The sequence below is a fragment of the Pygoscelis adeliae genome, unplaced genomic scaffold, assembly GCF_000699105.1.
Source record: "Pygoscelis adeliae isolate BGI_AS28 unplaced genomic scaffold, ASM69910v1 Scaffold18, whole genome shotgun sequence".
Taxonomy (NCBI): domain Eukaryota; kingdom Metazoa; phylum Chordata; class Aves; order Sphenisciformes; family Spheniscidae; genus Pygoscelis; species Pygoscelis adeliae.
Window position 1 is genome coordinate 4,736,755 of NW_008825558.1, and position 7,718 is coordinate 4,744,472.

Consider the following 7,718-nt stretch of genomic DNA (forward strand, 5'->3'; position numbering starts at 1 on the left):
CAATTAGGACTCAAAACCAACCAGAATTCTTCCACTTATTAGGGCTTGATCCACTCCTGACATTACTTGATAAATTCTTCCTCTGGTTTACTAAGAGACTCGGTGTCTGAAGGGTACTGAGTCTTTTTGACCACTTTTCATGCTTTATTCTGCAAGTTTACCCTTTGCACATCACTTGGGAGAGGGACACAGCTTGGGCTGTTGACCTTTGGGCAATAGCTCCCTGCTAGTCCCTTTTTCTCTCGGATTCCCATGACGTTGGGGTGTCCCTGTGTTTGGACTGCAAAAGAAAAAGCTGTTGGGGGGTCACTTGTTTAAAAATAGTTTCCAGTGGGGATATTTTTTTTAGGTTGTTGTTGTTGTCGGTTTTAAATTACCATGTTTCCACTGGTCTCAAATTGGGTTTGGAAGTCGCAGAGGAGAGACTGTGGAAGAGGAAGAAGTGGGAAATTAGGATGAAATATCTCTGGTGGAAACATGAGGAGGGGGGCAGCAAAGACCAAAAAGCAAGGAATGGAGGTGGAGAGCATCAGAGCATCAGGGAGAAGGAGAGAGGAGTGCCCTCTAGCCAGTGCCAGTGTTTCTCATCTCCAGGATTCTTCTCTCCCGCAGGATTGAGGGTCCCCATGTTTAGAGATGGGCAGGGACTTCAAGTCTGGCAGCCGTCCGCAATCCCCGGGGAAGAGATGCCGTGCCGCAGAGCCGCGGTGACCCGGGAGCCCGGTGCATCAGGACAGCCCTCACGGGGCCCCTCATCCTCGCTCCACCCAGCGCGTCGGCTGGGTCCCCCTCTCATGCCACGTTTGGACCAATAACTCTGCAACCGCAGCGCTACCAAACATGCCCCGTGATCCGATTTCCTTTCATGGCCAGGTGCTTTTAATAACCCGCTGCCAACTGCAAGTGGTATTGCCACAAATGATGCCTGGAATGAAAAGAGGAAAGAAAGAACGAAAAAAACAGAAGTCAATGAAACAGAACAGATAATTCTGCAATTTAATTTTCCATCTTCTTTAATAATGGTACCAGTGTCATGCTTGATGGATGAAACTGCTACATACGACCTCTCAAGATTAATTCCCCTCCTATAACTTCAGCCGTGATTTTCCAGAGCAGCCTCCTGGCTCCCTTATTCAATCTTCCCCCCGGTCCCTTCCCCTCTCCCTTCCCCAGCCTTCTCCTGCTTGGAAGAATGTTTTGGATCAAAGCCGACAAGGAGAATTAGACTGGGTGTAAGGGCTGGCTTTCATGTTTGCTGAAGAGACTCGAATCCTTTTCCTGAAGGAGAGTGCAGCTTTTATGTGGAAAACATCAGCAAAGCAGCAATCAGACCTGAATATCCTCTGTTCCTTATCTGAAACTGCTGACTACTGCACAAATACGGCGTATCTGCTCCTTCCAGGATCTTGAAGGATCTACATTTTTTACCATCCTGCTTGGGCAGAAATCTCTGAAGCCCATTAAAAGTTACACCGTAATCTGATCTCCATATTTTCTCAAGCCAGGAGATCTGGAATTTGAAGACAAGGTTTGATCTTATCTATTTTTTATCTGATGATGCTGGCTCCACCAAATAAGATTTATCTGTAAAGAAAATAATGCAATTAATGTCCCGGCTGCCGAAGTCTTTATGGAGACCTCTCAGTTTTTGCTACTCAGAGCACTCCAATTAAATGTAACTCTGTAAACCTGAGCAAACCGAACCCTTATCTGAGAACATGCAATGCTCCTAAATTAAATTTGTGGATTTGGTAAACCCTGTGGAAAGGGCTCAGGCTTTCTTTGCTTTTTTTGTGTGAAGGGGACACAGAGACACTGTTCTGAATAAAACCCGAGTTCCTCTCCTCTAGCCTGGCAGGGAGCACGCATACCACTAACAAGTGCTATTACTGCATTTACGTCATTGAAGAATTTTCTCCTTCTCCTTTTCTGGCATGCTCTCTGGCATCCCACAGCTGAAGGGGCTCCAGGAAAAAGCAAACTTGCTGTCCTTACAGGGGGGCAAGGGAGACACGTGAAAGGCTGGTCCCCGAGCTGTGCAAGGCATGCAGCAATGAGCATGTGCTGAGGACCACAGTGTCCATGGCTCACCCTGAGTGCCAGATCTAGCTGGATCTCACTCAGTCCAGAGGGATCAGCCTAGCAGGGTATCCAGATACTTGAACATCCCCAATAGGTCTCCTCTGGGAAAAAACAAGGGAGATCTTCCTCAAGCTGGGGGCTTTCTTAGTTCTCCAGCATTTTGGAGACCCCATGGAGTGCCCCATGGCACTCTTCAAGCGAGACTGATACCTTGGTCCTGTTATACAAAGGGGGAAAGGGGCACAGAAAATGGATCCTTTTAAATATCAAGGCACTTCAGACCAGCAGCTTCCAACTGGGCAGTGCCCAGACCTCTCCAGGCTCCTCTCCAGCTTCTCCTCCTTTGAGGTCCAGAAGTGCAGAGAGTTTGAGAGGCACACAGTAGCAGGGGCAAGGCTGGGCCAGAAAAGAGTGGAGGGACAATCTGGGACTGCCATTCCTCTTTGAGCTGAGCCATTTGTGATGCCACCCTGGGCATCGCCCCCAGGGTTTCTCAGGAAAAGAAATCCAGGCGCAGCACGTGGTGCGAAGGGTCAGCAGGACTTGGTTAGAGGAGGAGGTTTCATAGTGAGCAGGTTCACCGTGAATGGGTTCATTCACTGCAATTCTAATTTTTGGCTTTGCTTTTCCGTGCAAAAGCAAAACATCATTTCTGGCTGATCTCACCTGAATTATTTCCAAACTGCTTTTCCTCTGAGTTATTTGGGTTTGGAACCAGTCTGAAAAAATTAATTGTGCACCCAGTCCTAGGGTTTTACTCTATCAGCTGGCTTCAGAGTTCCCCTCGCTGCACTTTGGCTGTAGCAACCTCCAAGATGGAAAAATATGTTCCTGTCCTGAAACTCAGCCTCTTGTCCGTCCAAGGTACTAATGGGAAGAACTCCCCCCATGAAATAAAAAAAAATAAATTGCTTTGAAATTTCTACAGTCAGGAAAAACAGTGACCAGAAGAAAGTACACACACCTGTTGGTTGCTATTTTCAACTACAGTATAATTTTTTTTCTTTTTTAAATTTCAGAAACCTCTGGGAAATTATCATCTTCCTCCTTTCTGGATCGCCTTTATCTAAACCTACTTTCTCCACTTAAAACTTCATTCCACAGGATTAATGTTACTGGCCTTTGCTTTGCATCTTTATGGTTGTCCCCGTCCCCCCCCCCCATTTCCTTTGTTCATGGAAGACCATCAACAAAATTCCCTTGTTGTTAGTGGAAGTCTTTTTATGATAAACATTGCTTGGTATATACGTCTTTTTGTTTAAAAATGGCAATGCTACTTAATAACAAACTGAGGCCTTAACATATGAGCGCTGCAATCATGGCTGGAAATAATTTAAAACAACTTTACCAGATGTATAGGGCAGGGGCAAATCACAAATCCACTTTATTCACAACCACTTGGAGTAATTAACTGAAGCCATTGGCAATGGCCATATCTGACCCTAGACAGAGTCTCTCTCTCGGCAATGGCAGATCTCAGATCTTCCGCTCATCTTCACATCACCTTCAGTTGATCCCTGTTGATGTTCAGATCAGCTGAAGGCTTCATGGTAGTTTAGGCATGCTAAAGTTCGGCAACAGCTAACCCTGCCTAGACCTGTATCTGACTTTGCTCTCCTCTGATATGAACCTCTTCATCTTCCCCTGATTGTGGCAAAAGCTCTCACGTAGATGAGCAGGGCAGGAGCCCAAACCTTGTAAGCACTTGCCCCATCCCACCTGGGAACAGGCTCGTAACACACCTCCAGGATGTGATGGGCCTCATCGCTTCGCTAATCAAAGAGCTTGCCCACCACGAGCCGAGGAAATCAGTTACGTGCAGTAAAACTGAAATTTCCATTCCTTGTGTAAACACCATGTATCTCTCCAACGGTGTCCATAAAAATGCGGGAAAGTGCAAACTCAGCAGCTGGAATAGACTGGGTACCTCCGTGCAGTGAGCGTATACCAGGTGGTCTCTGTCACGGGAGGTGATTTATGCTAACTCTCTCCCTCTTGGGCTGCTTTTATTTAGTTAGTGGGAGTTTGACAGCCCAGAGGTCACAGACACTCCAGTCACTAGTGGTTTCTCTACTGAAATGGAGAAATGCCTTTAGGGAGGGGAGGGGGGGAACAGGATGGGACGGGGAAAGAAGAACTGAGCTAAATGCACGCTAGTGTCAACCACTGGAAAAACAGCAGGTCCATAAATAGTAAAGGGTTTGGAAGACGAGGGGCGATGAATAGTGCCTTAATCACAAATGAAATGTCAAGGGAAGAGGGGGAAGGAGCTCTCTATTTATCCTCTCTTGCATGAGATTTAAAACCAGGGAGATAGTGTCCTTGGGGACCTCACAATGAATTTTTTCTGTGCATCCAAGGAAGGAGCCTGTCCAGGCTTCTCACAGCTTTTTTTTTTTTTTTTCTTTAATCATGTTCAGCTAAATTTTTGGAAAATGAGTTCATGACACGGCTCCTTTCTTACTTCTGCCTTTCTCTTTGGGCTTGTGCAAGACACTTAAGATAAATCCTTGCCTCAGTTTAATCAGGCTGTGGGAGGGCATAGGGAGAGCAGCCCTCTTTGAGACATCCTCGGAGAGCTCCAGGGGAAAGATTCAGCAAGAAGGAGAAGCACGTCCCCAAGGGCTCAGACACAGCTGAGGTCCTGTACATCCCTGAGATGCGGCACCTCAGTTGTGCTGTGGTAAATGGACATACCTCGTGGTCTTATGGGGGGTGAGAGCCCTTTGCTTAAGCCCAGATGGAGGAGGATTGGGTGCCTGAGGTCTGCCTTGCTGAGTGCGACGTAGTAAATGCATGTGTGCTCTCCGCAGCCTCCTAAATGAAATCGTGATGACACTCTCCAGCTGCTCCAGGATACTCCTGCAACAGCGCTTCTGCACCCTCACGGAAGGACCGTGCCACAGACGACATGGGTCTGCGACAGCTCCTATCTGGGTGCCTGCTTTTAAATACAGGAACAGTATTAATTAGCATCAGTACTCCTGATTTACTCAGCAAATCAATGGAAGAACAACTCTGAAATCCTTAATACTTTAAGCCAGTTTCATTTCCTCTGAGATTCAAAGCCTGGGACCTGAGACATTGCTACGCCCTCGCTTTCCATGCGCGGCACATGTTCCTTTAACTTTTTCTTCGTTAGAAATGCGTAATTTGTGATCTCAGTGGTACCTCCGCACAGAGCCAGGAGTAGTGCTATTGGCTTTCGTGGAGCTACTCTGGATTTACATCAAGGTGAATGAGATCAGTCCATTAGCCTCCCTGGCAAGCTCCCTGGAACATGGTTACAATTTAATCTGGTCCCTGAAACGCTCTAGTTTTGGCCAATGGCTTCCCCTCCCTAGTAGACTATGTACATCAAGGTCACCAAATCCCAGATGTTCTCCAAGGTCCCGAGGGTCATGGCTTGATTTCACACTGGACATTTTGCTGCTAGAAGTAAAATAGTCTGGGTCTTATTTTCTAAGGTCCACAGCCCAGGAAATGCAGGAAGCTGTTCGGTTCAGGTTTTTCTTGTGTGACAGATCAGCTTTTTTATACATCTGCTGATACAATGCTCAAGGATAATTTGACTTTCCTTGGGGAAAATCAACAGCTGGAAAACTTACAGAAAAAAGAGCTTTTCCCAAGAAACTCTCCCCTCAAGTTCATAGGAAATTGCAGTGACCTACAAAGCGCAGAATAAGTTGATTGGATGGACTGGAGGGGTTTGAGATGGCCGTTATGGCTAATTCTTCCCCAAGGAAGAAAGGGCTTTGCCTGCTTTGTGAAAGAGACCTACTCTATGGGAAGGGATTTGGACTTTACCCTGCGGGTAGTCCCCGTGCAGCCGATGGAAAGACTTCTGAAGGAAGAGTAGCAGAGCAGCAGAGGAATGTTATCAGGCTGAACTGGGCACTTCTCTCCCAGGAGTGTCACGAAGGACCAACGAAAGGTCATAAACGCTCAAAGATCTCATGATAAAGTGGACTTCATCCACGTAATCCCATTACAGAGGACCTGCTGGATGGTTTGTATCAAATGAAGATAGGGAACAGATGAAGGGAGATCTCCTAAAAGAACATCAGCATTTTTGGGGGTGGGGGGGTCACTGCTGTCTACGAAGGCTAACGAGAAGAGCAATGCAAAAGCAACGTGTTACCATTACGCTGCAGGAATGACTCAATCCATGTGAACAAGGGCTACTCCTTGCTCTTGGCTTATGGACATCCCTCCTGCTGATGCCAGCACAGGAGCTATGGGACTCCAACAAGATCCTATGTGGAATAAACCAGTGTTGCAAATCTTATTTCCAGCTTGGGATTCTTTACTCACACCCTGAATATGCATCCAGAATGTCATGATTTGTCTGCTTTTGGACGGAAAAACAGTGGAAAAATATGGATCATATTGTTATAAAACATACAAGTTTCACGACTCACTCAGAGTCTAACTCCTGTGTGATGAGTATTTCTGAAAATTGAGCAAATTATTAAGGTACTCAGTATGCACTTTAAGCTCATTATAAGCAGCTGGTTAAAAAAATCTTGTCCGTACGTGTTTTTTGCTCAATGAGGTGTTAAATAGGAGATGCTCTTTAAACAAACTAATCCATCCACGAGAAAATATACAAAAGAAAGGCTCTGGAATGACATTTACCGCTCCCCAAGCACGTCAGAAACGCTGCCTGTCTTCTCACTCACCATCGCTGGGGGAGAAAAGGATGAAGTGGGATGGTCTCCGTCTTAGCAAAACAGCTGCCGCAGACTTAAAAGGCAAGTGGCAAGGTAGAGAGGTCTGACTGAGATCACAGGCACTTCTGGGCAGATAGGATCTCCGGGAAGCGAAGACAAGGTGTGAGAAGTCTGTTCTTTCTTGTATCATCGCAAGGGCTCTTTTTTGAAGATAAGCCCATTTTGGGGGGGGGGGGATGTCTTTGCACTTCAAGGGCAGGCGCGTTTCCACCTCCCCTCTGTTTGTTTTCTAATTTTCTTTTCACTCTCATGTCGGCTCTTCATGACCCTCTCTCTCATCAGCATCACCACCACCTCTTCACGGGGCCCCGCAGACAGGGGTTAAGAGGCCTCACAAGGGAAGGGAGTTTTACGGCGGGGTCTGGAGGAGACGGGCAGGGGCTCAGGTGGAAGGGATGTGGGGGAGGCAAGGCGCGGAGGGAAATGCCAGGGCACCCAAGTGTGCTTCGGAGCAGCAACCACCACAGCGATGGACCACAGGAGGGGTCCTGGCTCACCTTCAGGATTCCTAAGCACCACCCCCACACAGCCCAGGTACAGAAGCAGATCATGGTAAGGGAACCCAAAAGAAACTCAGAAAAACATCCAGAAATGGAACACTTGAGCAGGCAACTAGCTCAGTGCTCCTGGCGAGGAGCACTCCCGGCTGGTTTCATTCAAAACCAAAAGCGTTGGTCTTCTACCACCTTTCTATGCAGAATGGAGCTCTTCTTTTATAGTCTCTGCCACTTGAAAATCCTACAGCGTTCCCAAACTTTATGAAGCAGCAGAGGGAAATCTTGTAAATGCTCCATGTGTAAAAGGGTGCTGGGTTTGCTGTGAGCCCCAAGGATGCACAGCCAGCAGGAGCGAGCATAACTGCACTGTTCTGCCAAAAATAGCCACTTCTGCTAAACATCTTAG